A 21,262-nucleotide genomic window follows, 5' to 3' on the forward strand; every position below is an offset into this window, starting at 1 on the left:
TTTTTGAAGCCATTTTAAATTATACTTTAATTATTGTACACTTTAAAGTCTTGGCTTTGTCAGAGCATTTCAGTTACATGTATTTCATATAATGTTTTTGTCCTTGAGCAGCCTGAATAAACATAACCAGAGACAGACCCTAAATATTTTATCTCCACCCCCCACCCCCGCTGCCTTAATTTCAAGCTAGTCACAAAAATGCTGCTGAACTGAATGTTGGAGGTAGATGAAGTCAATTGATCATTTTATCTTGCTTGATTCATTTCAAAACAGGAATTCTATTTTTTAATGATAACATTTGATAAAAAGAACAGAAAAAACAGTAATGTTTATTATTCTATGTACAACGCATATTAGGATTTTCATGCTGGGAAAAGCAAGATATTCTGTCTGAAAAGATTAATGTCCCATTTTTTAAGTATTATTGGACACACTCACTTCCTTTATATGTTATCTTCTCTGTTTGCTACAGTAGACAGACCTAACTCACATAGGGAAAGCACCAAACAATTTCTACAGGCAAAAAGAAGAAGGAGAAGGAGGAGGAGGGGGAGGAGGAGGAGATGCTATACAGAGAGAAATTAATGTGTGTACAGTATATCTGAAACCCAGGACACTGCATCAAAGTTTGGGTCCCATTACCGTATTTTCCGGCGTATAAGACGACTTTTTAACCCATGAAAATCATCTCAAAAGTTGGGGGGTCGTCTTATACGCCCAGTCGTCTTATACGCCGGAAAATAGTACATAAATCAATCGAGCGCCCCCGTTCTTGCAAAGCAACTTCAAGCCTCCTTAATCCAGTCCCCCCTCCAACGTGACTCTCCCTTCCCACCCCCAAGAGCCTCTCAGCCCCTTCCCCTCCCCCTTGCAAACGCCAGACCCCGGGAGCTCTTGCATCTATTCCAAAGGGTGGGTGGAAGGAAAAGCCCCTTTCGGCTCCGGCTTGGCTGCAAGCCAGCGAGCCCGGGAAGGCACGCCCTCCCCTCTCACTGTGGAGGAAGCAGGGCAGGCTGGCGTCTGGCGGGAGCCGGCAGGGCAGTCCTGCGCACGCGCGCGTTTCCCGGCTCCTAAGGAGTCCTCGGGGAGCCATGGCAGGTGCCTCACGCTCTTCCCTCTTGAGGCAGCATCGGCGGAGCCGTCCGGCGTCGGGTGGGAGCCGGCAGGGCAGTCCTGCACACGTGCGCACTCCCCGGCTGCTAAGGAGCGCTCCTTAGCAGCCGGGGAGTGCGTGTGTGTGCAGGACTGCCCTGCCGGCTCCCGCCCAACGCTCTTCCCTCTTGAGGCTACATCACTCCCCGGCTCCTAATGAGAGAACCTCTCCACTTTACTAAGAAGATTCTTCTCTCTATGGATCGGCTGTCAGGTTTGGGGAGATATCAGATTCTGCAAATAACTAACCTGCAAGTCTAGCTATTCCCCCCTCCCCCAATTTATGCTCGAGTTACAACAGTCTTGTGATTGGTAAATGGCTTTTCATGCTGTTAACAGAAAGCAGAAAGCTTTTACCAATGATTTTGCCTGACTTGTCAGGCATCTCCAAATTCAGCAGCATGGCAGAATGGGGGCTATACTCACAAGACAGGAATCACACGTCAGCATAAAAAACCTATTTCGGGACAGTTTTCTGCCTGCTCAAGAACAACTGAGAAGCATTTTAACTAAGACCCAAAGAAAGGCCTGTAGATAGTATTTATTTTAAAATAAAGAAGAACAGAGAATCCATTTCGAACGCCTGAGAATACTTCAGCATGTGCAAAAAGGAAGGAGATTCAAAGATGCTGCAACACAGAACTCTGCATAGCTATTATAAATAATCTCTCTATTCCCATCTGGAAACCTGAAAACTTGCAATCTCAGCTGCGCAAATTCAAAATCAAAGAGGCATTTCACTTTGCAAACAGATGTCCACAATGCAATTAATATCAACAAAGGCTGATAGAGCATCATGTCACAAAAATGTTTATTCTCACACGCTTTAGAAAGCTGACATTTTGCTTGTTTGTATGTTTACATTTTTGTTAAACGTGATGAGTATATTTTTAAATACAGGTCTTTTTTCACATTACAGAAAATAAAAGACTCTGAAGCAGAAAATTATACATGTCTATGTAACTTGAATTGAGATTTGCCAAATACTATAGGACAGAGTTAGTACAAAGCACTGGAAGCATGTAGTGTAAGCTAACACGCTCCACACGCCATTAAATCTTAATTTGTTTGGTTTGGATTTAATGTGATGTGTGAACTCCTCATTAGGACTTAGCACCCAAACAAACATGTTGAGGTTTGCTTAAAAGATCACAGAAATAATTCTGGCTTATGTTATTCATGGGTGCAGCCAGAGTTTTATAATTTTAAAATGCACGTCAGCTTCACCTTTATGTATCCACTGAAAATAACAACATATACATTAGTTAGCCTATTTTTTAAACTAGAAAATCTGAAAAAGTCTTCTTGAACAATCTGGAGTAGGATTTCCCACTTTAATTTTTTTTAGATTTTCCATTTTTATTCTTTGCACTTTTGTATGTCCGTGTATACTTCTCCTAATTCTGTCATTTCCTATTATGGAAGGATCTCTTAAAGACCTACACTCATACACAGAGAAACCTCACCATACACAAAGAAACTTCTCAAAGCTGTGAACCATCCCACTGGTGTTATCTGCATGATTAATGAAAACAGAACCAACCATGTTAAAGGCCCAAGGCCACTCTTTCTGGCCTTTAATTTGCATCACTGATGTATCCCTTGATAAAAGTAGATTTTGAAACCATTTAAATTGCTATCTTCTTGTAATAAGAATTAGGCTGTAAACTACCCCTAACAGCTATAGTATTTCATACTCAGCATGATGTCCATAACATCAAGCTTCGCAACTGTGAACACATTAAAACCTGCCACTATGAGTAATTTGAAAATGCAAACAGCGATTAATCTTCATATACCATGTTGAAATTAAAGCCAGATTTAATATAAGCCAGACTTATTTTATCCATTATTTGTTGAACAGCTACAGTGGACTGGTTTAACATAATCCTAAGAGCTCCTTCACTTGTCAGCTTGCAGTGGTGTAAAGACTTCCTGTAGCCCTTTGTCTAGGATATAGCCTAATAGTGTTGCCTTAAAACTTCATGTTACATTCCATCTGTGGTGTGTTTCCGATTTTTATGCTTCCTGTATAATGAAGAGCGATCTTAATGTGGACTGGAATCATGGATTACCAACTCGTTGAAATATACTTTCCTTCTTTAGCTTCTTTGATTCAAGAATTTCCCTATCTCCTATCCCATATAGGAATATGCAGGAATCAAAACAACTCCCATGCCTGATTGGATTCTATATATGAATCTGGCTGAATGTTAGCAAAAACTTCCTAACCATTAGAACAATTTGACACTGGAATCAATTACCAAGCTAGGCGAGAACTCCACTTTGTTAGAATTGCTCCGGGAGAGGATGAGCATTCAATCTGTTGTGGATATTTTAAACTGGATTCTTGCACTTAGCTGGGGTTGACTCCGATAACCTCAATGACCCTTTCAATTCTGATACCCAAGGAAGGAAGGAAGGAAGGAAGGAAGGAAGGAAGGAAGGAAGGAAGGAAGGAAGGAAGGAAGGAAGGAAGGAAGGAAGGAAGGAAATTTAATTCACTTTAATTGGCAAGATATTTTGAGCTATTTCTTCTGTCCTTCTACATTTATATTCCCATTTTCCTCTTTTTCTTTTCTTCTTTCTACCTTTTCATCTACCTCACTTCATATAAACTGTATGGAATATGATTTTCCCCCTTATATTGTTTTAAATGCTGCTTTTAAAGGTCATGAACACTGATGTAATACAGTGAATGTAAACATAAGCCACGAACCATGTTGGTTCATGTATCGCCCCAGGCTAGTTACTGTTTGCTACAAGATATTCTGAATATCTTGTTCTACGTTCATGGGGACTGTAGAGATTCTGGCTGACTTAGAAAGCCAAACAGGGGGCAATTTGGTTAAGGTTTGGATGGGGAAATCATCTGGGAAATTAGGTACCATACATAGTAGATCAGGAAGCCAGGAAAGGGGGAAAAACAGGATAAAGCAATGACAATTCATTTCTATATCACACCAGGAAAACTGCCTGGATGTATCTGTATAAGTCATCAGGAATCATGCTTGACTTGAAAATGATTATACATTCTTTATGTCTAAATGTATCACAGACTGCCTAAATTAAACTCTGCTTCTCCATTCTAAATAAAAACTAAAATTAGACCTTCTGTAGTTTGGCTAGGACATTCACATTCCACAGTGGTGTCCATATATAGATCCCCATAGACTGCCTCCCAGGTCTCCAGGGAGGATGTGGCAGTCCACCATTGACGGACTATTGCTTTGGCAGCTTGATGTGATGTGCCAGAATAGGTCTGGTTGTTTGGACCTGGCTGCCTCGATGAGATATGTCCAGTTTCTCATAGCTTCCTTTTTCTTGCATGCCAGCAGTTGTTTATAACATCTTTTCTGTTGGAGAAGATCTTGTGAAACTGTCGTTGTACTGGATATATAGGCCTGGTAGGTTGTACCAAGAGCATTTTTGGCATCATCACAAATTGACAATTAGACAATTATTATGTCAAAGCAGAAACTTCCCATTATTAGCTAAGAAAAAGCGAACTGATTTAAATTTCAATTTGTTTATTCCAATAAACTGAATTAAGGGGAGAGAAAAATATGGTCAGCGACACCTAAATTAAAGTGTGGGATAGAGATCATGGATGGTCAGTTGAAGTCGACGAAGTGCTTGACTGTGGTGTCCCCACATTCACAGGGCAGAGCCTACTTGGAACCTCACCCCTGGTTTCTCCTATACCTTGACAATCTACTGTAGAGCACCTTCTCAGTGAATTAGTTCCCACCTCCCCACATGTTCCTTGGTTGGTTAGTTCAGGGCTTTTCAACCTTTTCACCCATTGTACCACTTTTAAGATATGGCAACATCCGAGTACCACCAGTCACCTAGCAAGGTGTCAAAAACTTGATGACCAAAAAAAAGGAAAAAAATGATGACGTGCAGGTAGTCCTCGACTTACAACAGTTCGCTTACCGATTGTTCGAAGTTACAGTGGCACTGAAAAAAGTGCCCCCCCAAGCCACAGCCGAGCAAGACACCTGCCTGCCCGCCCGGTGGCGCTCTTCCTCCTGTCCGAGGTTTTCATTGTTGTGAGCATTTCTGTTGAGGATTGGCAGTGGGGGTGGGGTGGGGTGGGGTGGGTGTTTGGTTTTTATCCCCCCCTTGTCTGCTGGGTGGTTGCAGCAGGTTTTGGTCACTTCACATGACCCTGGGACCATCCATGAATATGAATCAGTTGCCAAGCATCTGAATGTAAATCACAAGACCCTGGGGATGCTGCAACATTCCAGCTGATTGGCACTTCTTCTGGGCTCAGCAGAAGCCCCAGGATCAGCGCCGAGCTCCAGCTGGAGCCTGGCACTGATCCTGGCGCTTCCACTGAGCCCTGACAGCCCTGCAGCTCCAGCCGTCTCTCGCTCAGGCTTGTGCGGTGCTGCCACCAGTTCAGTTCATTCCCCTCCCCCGCTACCACTTTTCTAGGATGGCCGCGTACCACTTGCCAGGTGTCAATGTACCACAGGTGGTACCCATACCACCGGTTGAAAAGCCCTGGGTTAGTTCACAGGAATGAAATGACAGGTTCACTATGATATAACATAAGGAACCTCCTCCCAAATTTGTTTAATGTTTTGGGTAGTGTTTTTATCATACTGACCACGGGAAGCAGTCCATGAGCTATTCATCCTTATCAGAATCATCTCCTAATTATGCATATCTGGTGATTCCCAATAAGGATAGGAAATATAGTGATGAATATCGAAAAGAGGAACTGATGTCTGGTGCATGAGCTGAAATAGGACAGGGCAGGGTAAGATATGATGATTTGCTAATGGTAATCCAGTAAGTTTAATAAGATAGAAATAAAACATCAGGGCTTTCAGTTTCAATTTCAGTCCTTCATTAAGTCTACTACTTTGGATATATTGTTGTATGGCTATTGAGTCTTCAGCAACACACACTGCAAAAATTAAGGCTGTAATCCATTATAGTTATTTAACATTGAGTTCAATTTAGTAGTTTGAAACTTTCACCTGAGTAACTGTTCACAAGATTGTGCTACAGCATGAAGATATTAACCAGAAAAATAATTGCTGCTTTTCAAGTATATTTCAAAAATAGTTCATATTCTGAAAAAATAAAATTACAGCTTTTAAATCCTCTGACCTGTTCCTTCTAAGACTATATATTGATATCGTTTCTCCAAATACAGTGTAACTGCTTGTTAGGTCACACTAAAGGGATTCTTCTCATTAATCAGAAATATTTGTCACCTTTGTCTATATACTGCACAAATCACACATCACAAATCAATGCACAAATCAAGTCGTCATAACCTTGGGTAACTTACATTCTTGTAGCTATTTTTAAGGTGGTAAAATGTTGTCAATGTCTCCTTCCACCTCAAGTTATCACCTAAATTATTGTATGCAAGTATATATGCAGGGGTGTCTGAGAGAGGGGTCTATGTGAAGACTATGCTGAGACCTCTTCAAGTCCAATGTAAAATACAATAACTCTTAAATGCCATGACACTTTCAACAGTGACAAACGAAGAAAAAGCAACTATTTGTAGAGTGTACTGTACAGTATACAGGTAGTCTTAAACTTACAATCACAATTAAGCCCAACATTTCTGTTGCTAAGCAACAGTTATTAAGTGAATTTTGTCACACTTTATGATCTTTCTTGCCACAATTGTTAAGTGAATCGCTGCAGTTATTAAGATAGTAACATAGTTGTTAATGAACCTGATTGTCCCATTGACTTTGCTTGTCAGAAGGTCGCAAAATGTGGGCACATGCAACTGTCATAAATACATCCAAGTTGCCAAGCATCTGAATTTTGATCATGTGACCATATAAGGTCGTTAGTGTGAAAACTGGTCATAAGTCACTTTTTTCAAAGCTGTTGTAACTTTGAATAGTCATTAAATGAACAGTTGTAAGTTGAGGACTATCTGTACTGTCAGACTAACCATATATTCAGAAAATCATTGCTGTAATTTCAACATGCTGCTTCTCTGTAGTTTATTTATGTAAATTCAGGTACTTAGTCTAATGGAGTTGCAGAAAACAGCAACACATATTTAAAAGTGGAATAAAATATATCCTGCTTTTGATCCCTCACAGGTTTTTCCCCATTGGTAAGTTAAGTGTTCTCCACTCATCCTTGAGTTGTTTCATTGTAGCAAATTTTTATCAAAATGAAATATTTATTTAATTTATTTATAAAATTTATAGGCCTCCCATTTTACCTCAAGGTATTTTGCTGTCCCCAGTGCCAATCCTTCTGTTGCCTTTGTTCTCCATTGCCATCACTCAACTGACTAACCTCTGTCTCAGGTAATGGCCAGCAGACTTTTAATAGATTTGCGTCACTTTGAGTTTGCCTCTGGATAGTGTTGGAATAAAGAAAACACCACCTTAACACCAATACAGCTATGAATGCCTTAAGCCTGTCTCATTCAAGCCTTGTGAATAAAGGTAGCATTTTGTGGACTCAGCAGAAAACAGCTGTTTGGGACTTTCTAGGCAACTGTCTACGACAAACCTATGTGTTAAATGAAAAAGGGTTAACAATATGTTTACTTCCAACCGAAAGCAGAAAGTTGTATTTTCACCTCAAACAACTGCCAGAGCTACGTATTAGCATTGCCTCTCCTTTCAAATACATCTATTTGAACATTACCCTAATGTATAATTAAGCAATTTATGACCTTTTGACATCAGTTGAGAAGGCTCAAACCATTTTCCCCACACCATCTTTGCTGAAGGATTGTTTTCTGAAGGTAAATTGCAATTTTAGAGAATATTCTGAAGAATTGTCTGTTACTGCCTTTACATGTGTAGTGTAACCCCCTCAGAAGCCGCCAAAGCCTAGGCCCTCCTAGTGCCCCCCCCTCAGTTACACTCAACAGCCACGCTCTCAAGGCATTGATGAAATGTCCTTTTTAGCAGGAACTCATGCGGAGTGAAGGGGTGGCAGTTTCTGTTGTCAAAGGGGTTTATAGGAACAAAGATGACCAACCCCTAGCCATGGCAGTTAGTGTGTGATAGCGTTTATCAACCTGCTAGCAGTCGTGACAATAATAGTAAATGGTTTGTAGTAGCTGCTTGGGAAAACAGGGGGGGGAGGCCCTCTGGCTCCAGGCAGCAACAGAAAGCACGAGCGAAGACAGTCAGCACTCCGCAGCAACAGCTCACCCCGCGAGGGCAGCTCCCCAAAATGTCTACAGCTTGCACAGGTGCTAATGATCAAAGTTCGGATGGCTGCTGGTCTCCGAAGCAGTAGCGACCAGCCTCTCCTTCTCTTCTGTCGGCACTTGTAGTCCCCAGGTCTCTCTATGCCAAATCTCCCCCCTTCCTTTCTAGTTAAAACTGAATTTTAAACCACACCAAGCTTTCCCTCTTCTCACTCCAACTCTTCCCTTCGCTCACAATATCCCCCTGTGAAAGAAAGCAATAAAACTCCGCTTTCTCTCTCTCTCTTTCCCTCTATTTCAGAGGATAAGAATCACACAAAACCCCAAACTCCTCTTCGGCTTCACCTGGTCTCTCCCTGACAACAACAACCACCCCACCCCCCCTTTCTCCTTCTCCTTTTCTTTCCTTTTGCCGGATCCATGCCCGCCGCACCCAAACCGGCAGCAGCTGTCTGAGCTTCCTACTTCCCTCTCTCCGGCCAGGCTCTCGCAAAGCCTTTCGGCCAGCCTCGCTACACATGCAATACTATAATCTGAAACTTGAAAGTACACAGAAATAATCCTCTCCTGATTATTTCTCACAATTATTCTTCTCATATAAATTGTGTTGATTTATTTGTATCTCGCCTTTATTATTTTTACAAGTAACTCAAGGTGGCAAACATATCCAACGTATCTTTCCTCCCCCTATCTTCTCTACAGTAACAACCCTGTAAGGTGGGTTGTGCTGAGAGAGAGTGGCTGGCCCAAAATCTCCCGGCTGGCTTTTATGGCTAAGGTGGGACTTGAACTCACAGTCTGCCACTTTCTAGCCTGGTACTTTAGTCAATGGACCAGACTGGCTTTCTATTTACCACCTTATTCTTCTATTGTCCTTTAATGGTTCATCCATCATCCATGATGGGGTTTGTGTTTTTGGTTTAATGAGCTGTGACACTCCATGCCAAAAAACCAGAGAGAATCTATTAAACCATAAGGACTGCTTCACAGCTCAGTGTAAGAAAGAGGTTTACAGTATAAAAAATTGCACGGTTTCTCTGCAGAACTGGAACTTAGTTATAAGTAGAAAACAATGGGAATTTCAGTGGAAGAAAAGAATTAAATGTATTCTGAAGATTACACGTAGAGAGAATTGGTATAAGATTTTCTACCATTGGTACATTACTCCATGATTAAATAAGTACTTCATCTTCTAAAAACTGCTGGAAATGTAACAAACAGATTGGATCTTTTTTTATAAGTGAAACCCAACAATACTGGAAAACGATTAATAAAACTGATTCTGAAAGTTCTAATTCTATTACATACAAAGATGGTTTAGGAAACTGATAAACAATAAAAACATAAAATAAATTACAACCTGAGATGTTCTTACTAAATTCCATACGATATAAAGCATATATTCCTTCAAAATTTACTTATAACATTCTCCCTTTCAACATAAAGGCAAAGTTCCTCCATAAACCCCACATAAATATCAATAGTCCTCAAGGAGGTCTTCACTTCTTTGAAGAGGACTACACTCTTATTGATCTTAATAACCTGGAGGCATCCAGTATTAATTATTAATGATTTGATTTGTATTATGAGTACAACATAGGTCCTGGTTTCCTGGATTCTAGCTTTACAATGAAAATCGTGTCTAATTTCATTCACCTCTATAATGTATAATGTATATAATGGTCTTTCAAAGGTTTCTTTGAATTTTTGAAGCTTTACAATATCTCAGGGGCTGCCACAAAGAAGAGGGAGTCAAGCTATTCTCCAAAGCACCTGAAAGCAGGACAAGAAGCAACGGATGAAAACTAGTCAAGGAGAGAAGCAACCTAGAACTAAGGAGAAACTTCCTGACAGTCAGAACAATTAACCAGTGGAACAGCTTGCTTCCAGAAGTTGTGGGTGTTTCATCACTGGAGATCTTTAATAAGAGACTGGACAGCCATTTGCCTGAAATGGTATAGGGTTTCCTGCCTGCACAGGGAGTTGGACTAGAAGACCTCCAAGGTCCCTTTCAACTCTGTTATTGTGTTATTCAAACCAATGGCTGGAGGGTTGATAACCAAATGGGGGATTTAAAAAAAAAGACTCAAGACATTCAAAGAAGGCGTATGTCTCGGTCCCCCGCCACAGATGAGACAGATGGAGGAAGATCTCTGTGTCTTTGTGTGTATGTATACATAAGAAATGAAAAAGAACAAAACTTAAAATCCTAGTTGGGAAGAGAGAAATGAAAGAGAAGAAGAGAACTGAGTTTTGCTTTGGGAGCCACTAAGAATTTGATAGGGACCAATATAACAGCTGTCTCCTGAAAACGAAGCCAACAACAGGTACGCATTTCCCTTGAAGCTTCTCACCAACTCTCACAATATATGATATTACACTAATCTTTCTTGACACATGTTCAGATGTTCCATTGCTCTATTTCTTCTTGTCATTTTCTCTGATTTACCATTTTGGCTGCTGATCTTCACCGGAGGAAACTGTTTTAGCAAAGTCCCACTCCAATTAGACTCTGGTAACATCCCATTCTCTCTCAGCACTGCTTCGTAAATGCCACCCACGCTCTTCCCAACAAAAGTTGATACTATATTTGAAAAAGCTAAGGATATTCTCTTCCCCACACGTGCACATACTCAAGGGAATTTAAAAAAAAAACCCTCAAAATATTAGGCCCAGCAACTGGGAATACTGATTTATATCTTTCTTTGAACTATGTAAGAAAGCTGCGTGGCAAGGCAAGGATCACACGCTCTACTAAAAAGGCCTATCAAGGGAGGACTGGCTGCAGTTAATGAAAACCTTGGCAGTGCAACAATCAGCATGTGTTGCCCTTTGGAAGGGCTAATACTTGTGTAAATGTAAGTCTCATTGTTCTTTTGACATTTGTTTCTGTTCTGTGTCAGTATCACAGACCAAGAGAGATAAGAAGGGCATATGGCTTGGAGGCTGGAGGTGAGATTCAGGATTGAGTGGGAAGTGTTGAAATTCCTAGAACGGCCCCCCTGCTGATGTGAGGAAACAACACTTCAAGGTTACTGACCTGGACCAGCACATTCATGTTCAGTGTCAGAGTACAGATTTCATTTAGTGTTACATGACAGCTTACTATCTGCCTGCCACAAAAATGAGAGTCTATCATGCTTACAATACGCTTGATGCAGGAAGGGCAAAATATGAATATTGCTTTAATGACCGAAATACTGGGTGAAATACTTCATATAGAAAGTTAGGATATACAAGTAGACCTCGACATACGATCACAATTGAGCCTCAAATTTCTGCTGCTAAACGAGACATTTGTTAAGTGAATTTTGCTCCATTTTATAACCTTTCTTGCCTTTCAGTTGTTAAGTGAATTTATGCAGTTGTTCAATTGGTAACGCAGTTGTTAAATGAATCAGTCTTACCCATTGACTTTGCTTGTCAGAAGGTTGCAAAAAGTGACGACGTGATCCCAGTTATAACTGCAACTGTTTTAAATATGAGTCAGTTGCCAAGCATCTGAATTTTGATCACATGACCATGGGGATGTTGCAAAGATCGTAAGTATGAAAAACGATCATTCGTCACTTTTTTTCAGTGCCAGTGTCACTAAATAAACTGTTGTAACTCGAGGACTACCTGTATATGCTAAGAATAAAAGCAGTTGGGGAAAGTATGCATAGCATGGCTTCTCGAACACTTTCCAAGCCCTTTCCAAGCATTTGTATTTTCTTCTACATAATGATGTGGAGCAGGGGTGTCAAACTCAATTTCATTGAGGGCCGCATCAGCATTGCGTTTGCCCTCAAGGGGCCGGGTGGGTATGGCCAGGGTGGGCGTGGTCTACTGGGTGGGCGTGGCTAAAGTGCGTATGGCCTACTGGGCAGGCATGGCCAGCTCTACATCGTTCGCATCAAAGGTGCCTATGGGGGCCTGGGCAGGAGTGGGACAGATCTGAGGGTCTCTGGCAGAAGGAGGGTCTCTGGGCCAGGGCCAAGGCAGTGGGGGCCATTCCCTCACTGTTTCCAGGATGGCTTCACGGGCCACATGAAACCACTTCGCGGGCCGCATCCGGCCCCCGGGCCTTGTGTTTGACATGTCTGATGTGGAGTGTTTGTGTGTAGTGTTTCTGTTCTCCTCTTGTGTCTTCCATCTGTCTGTGTTTGTCTGTTTGTTGTATGTTTATTTTATTTATTTTATTTTATTTATTTTTAATTGTCTGTACTAGGAAATGCAGGGCAGGTTACATCTGTTCTGCTGTAAGTCATGTGACTGGATGAGAAGACGGAAGGGAGCTTAGAAAGAAGCTGTGGGCGATATTTTGAACCCTTGTCCAACTGGTTCTCCCACATGGATGCATTGGAGATGTTTTTTTCTCTGCAGCCCCAGGTGGACCGGAGCAATTTTTGAACAGTACTTTTTTCCCACAAGCTTCTGTTGCCATACCAATATTCACCCTCACCTGATTCGGAATAGTTAACTTGCTGACAGACTTCCAACCCTTTACATAATTCCTTTCCAAGATAGTACTGGGTTGGGAAAAAAGATACAGGAAAACTAGAACCACATTTGAAACTATCTAGAGATAGTCTTAGAACAAGGTTTCTGCCAAAAATGTAGGCTGCATTGATTATCATTTGACAGAACTCCTCTACTTAGATTTATGTAGATTCTCCATCATCCAGGTCAAGGTTGTCCCAAAGGTGTTTTTTCCAAAAGGCAATTAGACTTTCTTGGGGTTTTTTCCTTGAAAACATTTTGTTCTCATCCAGGACGCTTCTTCAGTTCTAACTGATTTCACAACAGCCAGACAGAATTGAAGAAGCTTCTTGGATGACAAGCAAAATATTTTCAAAGGAAAAAAACACCAAGAAAATCCAGTTGTCTTTTGGAAAAAGCACCTTCGAGTCTACTCAGATAGGACAACTCTAATACTTTAAGTTTGTACTTACTTCCAAGGATTATCTTTCTATACTGTTCAGGACAAAGAGCTGAACATCCGAGAAGTCTTTCACAGTACTCATAATTTAAGAATGAATTTATTATGTTACATCAGACACTTCTGGAAATGGAACAAGAACTTTGACATGAAATACAGTTATAAGTATGTTTAGAGTAGACCTATCACAGTACAAGGAACATTGTTCACAAGTGCAAATTTAGTTTTTGGGTATTGTGGAAAAGTATCTTAGCTTGGTTTAACCTGGAATCTCTCTAGATCAGACATGTTAAATTCACGACGTCATGTGACGTCACGGGACATACTTGGGACTGTTTTGCCATTGCCGGAAATGGGGTAGGCGCGGCTTCCGCATGACGCAGTTTGACACCCCAGCTCTAGATACATTGGAATTCAACTTCCATAAATGATGAGTAAAGTTGTTTTGATTGATTCTGATGCCTGAGACGCTGCTCTGCCAGCATTTTAAGTGCCAGGAACTAATATTCATACCCAGTTTCAATTATCATTTTTTTGAGAAATGTATGAATTACGGATAATACCAACAAACCATGAATTTTTAAAAATCATTTCCGATTATATATTTATAAAAGAGGTAGAGGACAATTTGTTTCACTGAATTTGTGACAATATATTCCCATAGTGTATATTATTGCTCCAAGCTATATAAAAAGTCAGTTAGTATATTTTAATAAATACCATATTTGTCATTTGAGTTAAATCTATATAACTTGCTTATGATCAGGTCAATAGCCTATAGGATCACTAGCATATTTTTACACATTATTTTCCTTTCAAACCAGCTGTTTGCTCATTTCAGCCGACAACCAATTTGGTTTACCCCTCTCTGATCAGTGGGTAGAACTGGGCCACCTTTTGTATTTTGCACGTTTCTGTCTTTACAGAGCAACTTCTCTGTTTAAAAAAGTGCCAAAATACATTTTAAAATAATTATATGCAAATGGCAGTTGCTTAGAAATGAGTATGTGTAATTCTCAGGCATATTTCAAACAGCTTCTTTTGTAGAGAAATACAAGTAGTCGACAGTTTACAGTCATTCGTTTAATGACCATTCAAAGTCACAACAGAACTGAAAAAAAGTGACATGACTATTTTTTCACACTTAAAACCATTGCAGTAACCCCATAGTCATGTGATCAAAATTCAGGTGCTTGGCAACTGGCCTGTATTTATGATGGTTACAGTGTCCTGGGGTCATGTGGTCACCTTTTCCAAACTTCTGACAAGCAAAGTCAAGCCAGATTCACTTAGCGACCGTGTTTCTGACTTAAGAACTGGAGAAATTCACTTCGCAATTGGAGCAAGAAAGATTGTAAAATGGGGCAAAACTCACTTAACTGCCTTGCTTAGCTTTTGCCTCAGTTGTGGTTACGTCAAGGACTACCTGTAGATGTGGACACTAGTAAAATAATATATACTTGTAGACAGATTTTTTTTTAAAATAAGGAAATGGAACAGAGAGGACTGAACTCTTATGAAACAGAGGAAGGGAGCAGGGGGAATGGATGGACTTGTATGTGCCTAAATTGAATCAATATATATGATTCACCAATTATGGCCATTCACAAGTTCAACATTTTATCTTAGACAAAAAGCTAAGAACTAATCCAATTTCTCCTTGCTTTCCTTTTACTGATTAAGAGATGCGTAATTACAATTTTAGGGACGCGTTGGCTCAGTGGGTTAGGACGCTGAGCTTGTCGATCAGAAGGTCGGCAGTTTGGCGGGTCGAATACCGAGTGCTGCGTATCAGAGTGAGCGCCTGTTACTCGTCCCAGCTTCTGCCAACCTAGCAGTTCGAAAGCACGTAAAAATGCAAGTAGAAAAATAGGGACCACTCCGGTGGGAAGGTAACAGCGTTCCGTGCGCCTTTGGCATCTAGTCATGCCGGCCACATGACCACGGAGACGTCCTCGGACAAGCGCTGGGTCTTCGGCTTTGAAATGTACATGAGCATCGGCCCCTAGAGTCGGAAACGACTAGCAGGCATGTGCGGGGGGCACCTTTACCTTTAATTATAATTTTGATGAGGAAACATTTTGTTTGTTTCATTGCTTTTCTGAGATTCATTCTCAAGAATGCACAAAAATCAAGCAAAGTGGGGAACTAATTTTTTATTCTGGAAGCTAACTGGCATGCAATCCTCTTCCAGAATTCATGCCTCCCTATGAAAAATAGGATCACTCAACAAAAAAAGGTTAAAAAATAGAAGCTGCTTTGCTAACTTAAATTGATAGGAAAGGAGTTTGAGGAATTTTAGGACTTCACTGCTTCTCTGCCAGCCTTATTCTTTCTCCGTATTACAACCAACTTTTCTTTTCTTTTTTTTAACGAGAAGCATGCATATTTCTCAAAAAAAAGAAAAAGAAAAGTGCAGTGCATGTTAAATTTCAGATTTTAGTTTGGTTTAGCAACTGTATTGCAAAAAAATGTTTACTCTTTATTATGCCATCAAAAAGGGAAGTGTATTTAATTAGAATAACTCATTGCCATCTTGTCAACTTTTTGTCACATCAAATGCTATAGTTATGCTGCTACACTCATTTGCGTATTTGTCCAGTGGGGCACTGCATGAGTGCCGACTATCCAATTACTCCAAGATATTTTTAGCTTGAATATTTAAAATAAACATTTTATCCTCTGCTGTCCTTTTCTTTGTAAACAGTGGATCTTGCAGCAGAATGAGCCTATTCTTTTCAGAATGCAGTGAACGGAGGGCTGATTGTAAAGGGATGAATATGCCAGATGGAGAATGTTATAGTGTTATAGTGTTTATTGAAAAAGCTGTCTCTTATTGGTTTTTAGTTTGGTAATGCAAGTAGAAAATTCTGGTGCAAGCTGGGATAAACACAGACCAAATTCACTTGACATGCTAAGCATGGCTTTACAGAAACTCTGGCTACAACTCTCACTTGGTCAACACAGTCCAAGATGATCCAGTAAAATAATATGCTATTCTCTCTTATGTTTATTAAAATCCCACCAATCTTTATCCTGGCAAGCATTTTCTAAATTTCTTTTAATTTTCACCTATTGTGATCTAATCCAAGTTTGTAAACAGTCCACAGGTTGAGAGTGACCCAATATTTCCACTAGTCTCTTTGTTTTCCAAAGCAGCTTTACAGAAAAATTAAATGGCAGCTAGTCTCTAGTTTTATTTGAAGTTAGAAATCCAATTCCACAAAACCTTTTTAAAGATAAATGGACCTAGTATGTGGATTTTAATGACAAGATACAGCAGTCCACGTTGAATATGAAGTGGTTCAAATCTAAAGCATTTTGCACATCCCAGCTTAGCATAGCACTACAGTACTATTGTATATAGTGAACTGTATTGTACAAACTATAGGGACGCAGTGGCTCAGTGGGTTAGGACACTGAGCTTGTTGATCAGAAGGTCGGCAGTTTGGCGGATCGAATCCCGAGTGCCGCGTAACAGAGTGAGCGCCTGTTATTCGTCCCAGCTTCTGCCAACCTAGCAGTTCGAAAGCACGTAAAAAATGCAAGTAGAAAAATAGGGACCACTACGGTGGGAAGGTAACAGCATTCCGTGCACCTTTGGCATCTAGTCATGCCGGCCACATGACCACGGAGACGTCCTCGGACAAACGCTGGCTCTTCGGCTTTGAAACGGAGATGAGCACCGGCCCCTAGAGTTGGAAACGGCTAGTACGCATGTGCAGGGGAACCTTTACCTTTACATTGTACAAACATGGTCAAAGACCTGCTTCCCCATAGGAAAACATATTTAAAAGCATTATAATTAGCTATAAGGCCTTTGACTTAGTTCTTATGTTTTAGCAGCCATGTGAAGCTTGGAACAATCCAAGTGCACAAAGTTGCACAGTCACCCCTCTGCAGTTATTTCACCCATTCCTACAGTCACGGCAGAAAATCAAATGGGAAAACCTTTTGTAACACTTAGAGCATATAAATGCAGGCATGAAAATATGTCTCCCACAAGAAATATGTGACCTCTGAGGCAACCGCAAATGACACATCAAAAGGAATGTTGTAGAGCTGGAAAAGGTACAATTCCTGGCACTGCAGGAATTTCCTCTTTAAGAGGAAACCTGCCTTCTACTCTTAGGAAAAAAAGGCAAGTAAGGAGGTTATGACCTAGACATATAAAATAGTGAAGAGAAAATACATGGAAGATGCTTCCCTAAAGGGGAGGCTCACCCTGAATCTCAAGGTTGGTGTAGAAGAAGAGATGGGAGAACCTGGGAGTGGAGGGAAAAGGGGGAATCAGCCCAGAATCCCTATGTAGCCACAAAAGAACTAGATCCAATCCCACCTGAGTGCTGTTGACCCTTATCTAACTCTTAGCAGGTCTTTCGCACCTGATAGTTGGGCAATTTGAAACTCATAAAAGAAAGCATGGGGACAACCTAGGAACTGAACATCGTACAGTATAGGTTACCTTAAGGAGAGATTAATCCAATTCATGAAAAGTTAAGATTAATACTGATTATAGTCATGTATTCCCTCTAGAATCAGACACACGATACTGCCTTTTGTCAGTTATTGGGACTGAAGAACGTCATTGAACTGGATTCAAAATTGGCTTTTCATAAGATTCTAGTGAGCCAGATTAAAAGAGAATGATGAATAGGTCAAATTGAGAACCCATGGTCGCTCACAAATGGCCAAACTACTATTTCTACAATTTCACTCAACTGATCTTGCCAGCTAGAACTGTAATGACTGAAATTCAGCAACAATTATAGCAGGAGTTCCCAAACCCTGGGCTGTGGCCTATTTGAAACTGAGCTGTGTGAACGATGGGCTGGTGTATAACTCAACTTGCCCGAGCGGCAGGCCAGTGCATGTGCACTCAACTCAACTTGTGCAAATTGAGCTGCATGCGCATGTGCGCTGGCCCACCACTTGGATGGCCCAGTTCTCCTCTCCCCCTCCCCAGTGGGGCCCGCAAAGCCGCAAAGCTGAATTAGAGGATTATTTGGTTGACTTTGTAGGATTCTTTCTATGTTTTGAAGTATCTGAGTATCTGGCTCAACTCCACCAAAAGACTGTAGGTATTGCCAACAAAGAATACAGCTCAGCTTAACCTATTTTAGTAGCAATTATCAATAGCTACAGCATGTAGAAAGTTACAACTGTTTATGATGGTGCATAGTGTCTGGTAGTGCTTATAGTTTCTAAAGACTGCACAATTTGGAAAGGCTTTTGTGTTAACTTCATACTGTAGGGATATATTCTCTTGCCTCCAAAGATATTAACATGCCATTAGCTTCCTATTTTACATTACATTGGAATCACATTTTAACATTCCTGTATGACATAGGACTGTTATTCTAGGGTCAATAGCAGTAGATGCCTTTTCTGAATAAGCTTGCTCTCGGCAATGCCATCTTACTGGTTGTCCTATAATTTCAGGAATTTCAAGTATATATGCAATGAACCTGCCTTCTCTAGAAAGTGATCCTACCAGTTTTGGTCACATTAAAGCTGTAACCTAGCAATCAGCACAGAAGCATATATGTGAAGAGGCAAAGAAGGAATTAGGAAAGGAAAATAGGGTTAGCTCACCTACGCTTTTGTCAAACTGTAAAAAGATTATTCTGTGTACTTTTCAGTCAACTTCAAAAGAAAAACAAAGTTGCAGCACAGTGCACAAACAGCCCTCAAAGTATTTGGACAATATAGCAGTCTGTGCGTTTCAGAATATAATGTGCTTTTTAAGTCTTATCTGGATTCTCCTCATAATATAGCTTTATTTAATAATAATAATAATAATAATAATAATAATAATAATAATAATAATAATAATAATAATAAGAAGAAGAAGAAGAAGAAGAAGAAGAAGAAGAAGAAGAAGAAGAAGAAGAAGAAGAAGAAGAAGAAGAAGAAGAAGAAGAAGAAGAAGAAAGTTGGAAGGGACCTTGGAGGTCATCTAGTCCAACCCCCTGCTCAGGCAGGAAACCCTATACCATTTCAGGCAAATGGCTGTCCAGTCTCCTCTTATGTTTTATTTATCTGGGTTTCATTCACCATTCTGTCCTCGGATACTCAAGGCAGCATTTATTTATTTCTACAACAAGGTAATTTAGACCAATATAAAAGACTTGCTTAGCAATAATTGAGCTGTATTATTAATTGGCTCATTTTTTTTCTGTATCTGGCCACTCTAAACTGTTAGTAACGATATGCCTTTAAAGGAGACAGCCGTGTCCTATCATCCCATCCCAACCAATTTTTTTAACTGTTAATTTCTTTGTGTTTTGTGCAGGAAGTCTCCCTAGGAGAGTCAAATGCAAATCCCATCCGCCCTCTGAAGTGATATAGATTAGAAAAGGACATGCCATCTATTGAGTTGGCTAAGGAGGTTATGACAGAGACACATAAAATAGTGAAGAGAAAATACATGGAAGATACTTCTTGGCACAACAGCAAGGCTAACAGGGTGCTCCCACAGCTCAGCGGCATGGCATATGCCTCGCATGCAGAATTTCTCAAATTAAATTCCTGCTACCTCCAACAAAATATTCTGGCACCCAGAGAAGAGATTCATCCTCTCGGATATCAAGAAATGCTTCTCGTCGAAAGATACACCCTGTTCTTTCTCTCAGCTGAGTGCTGCAAAGGTTTGCAAGCAATTTGATGCGACCAAATACTATTTATGCTGCATTTCTGCTATTAAATGCAGAACGTTAGCCTTCTCAGTCTCCATTTCCAATAATTAAAAAGGTCTTCGCTTCTAGCCTGGAAACATAAAAGAAAAGCCTCATACATTGGAAGATTCTTGCTTTGACACATGGTTTTCCAGAGCAGAAAACCACGCAGGTTGAAATAAAATGAAGGATGTACTTGCAAAATTATACGCATTGCAAAATCCAGCTTTTTACAATCAAAAGACTGAGTTATTTGGTATAAAATGTGGAACTTTTTACACAGGTTTCTGAAGCAATGTTTACATTCTCCAGAGCACAATTTTGCTTCCAACATGATACAACATGGAAGTATTTTCTCCACCTTTCCTTTACACCTCTCCCAAAGCAATATGCTAATTTATAAGCTTAATGCATAATATTTAATAACAGATAATCCCAGAGAAAATTTATTTATCTGATCACTAAGAGTTGACACTGAATTGATGGCATATAACCAAACTACAATAAACATATACAATACACAACCTTTTCTAAATTAGGGATGGCTAATTGCTTTAGAGCAGGGCTTTTCAACCTTTTCACCCATTGTACCACTTTTAAGATATGGCAACATCCGAGTACCACCAGTCACCTAGCAAGGTGTCAAAAACTTGATGACAAAAAAAGAAAAGAAAAAAGAAAAGAAAAAAGTGATGAAGTACAGGTAGTCCTCGATTTACAACAGTTCACTTAGTGACTGTTTGGAGTTACAATGGCACTAAAAAAAGTGCCCTCCCAAGCCACAGCCGAGCAAGACACCTGCCTGCCCGCCCAGCGGCGCTCTTCCTCCTGTCCGAGGTTTTCATTGTTGTGAGCATTTCTGTTGAGGACTGGAAGCAGGGGTGGGGTGGGGTGGGTGTTTGGTTTTTATTCCCCCGCCCCCGTCTGCTGGGTGGTTGCAGCAGGTTTTGGTCACTTCACATGACCCTGGGACCATCCTAAATATGAATCAGTTGCCAAGCATCTGAATGTAAATCACAAGACCCTGGGGATGCTGCAACATTCCAGCTGATCGGCGCTTCTTCTGGGCTCAGCAGAAGCCCCAGGATCAGCGCCGAGCTCCAGCTGGAGCCTGGCACTGATCCTGGTGCATCCACTAAGCTTTGACAGCTCCAAAGAAGTACTGATCCTGGCACTTCCGCTGAGCCCTGACAGCCCTGCAGCTCCAGCTACCTCTCGCTCAGGCTTGTGTGGTGCCGCCACCGGTTCAGCTCATTCCCCTCCCCCGCTACCACTTTTCTAGGATGGTTGCGTACTACCTGCCAGGTGCCAATGTACCACAGGTGGTACCCGTACCACTGGTTG

General features: G+C 40.8%; 1 protein-coding gene across 11 annotated transcripts in view; it reads right to left on the bottom strand.

Annotated features, from left to right (window-relative positions):
- Positions 1-21,262, bottom strand: part of NEDD4L (NEDD4 like E3 ubiquitin protein ligase) — a gene marked incomplete at its 5' end in the record, with an annotated part of 308,703 nt that overhangs the window by 84,639 nt on the left and 202,802 nt on the right. The window lies entirely within an intron of this gene.

This window comes from Vipera ursinii (assembly GCF_947247035.1).
Source record: "Vipera ursinii genome assembly, chromosome: 2".
Lineage (NCBI taxonomy): Eukaryota > Metazoa > Chordata > Lepidosauria > Squamata > Viperidae > Vipera > Vipera ursinii.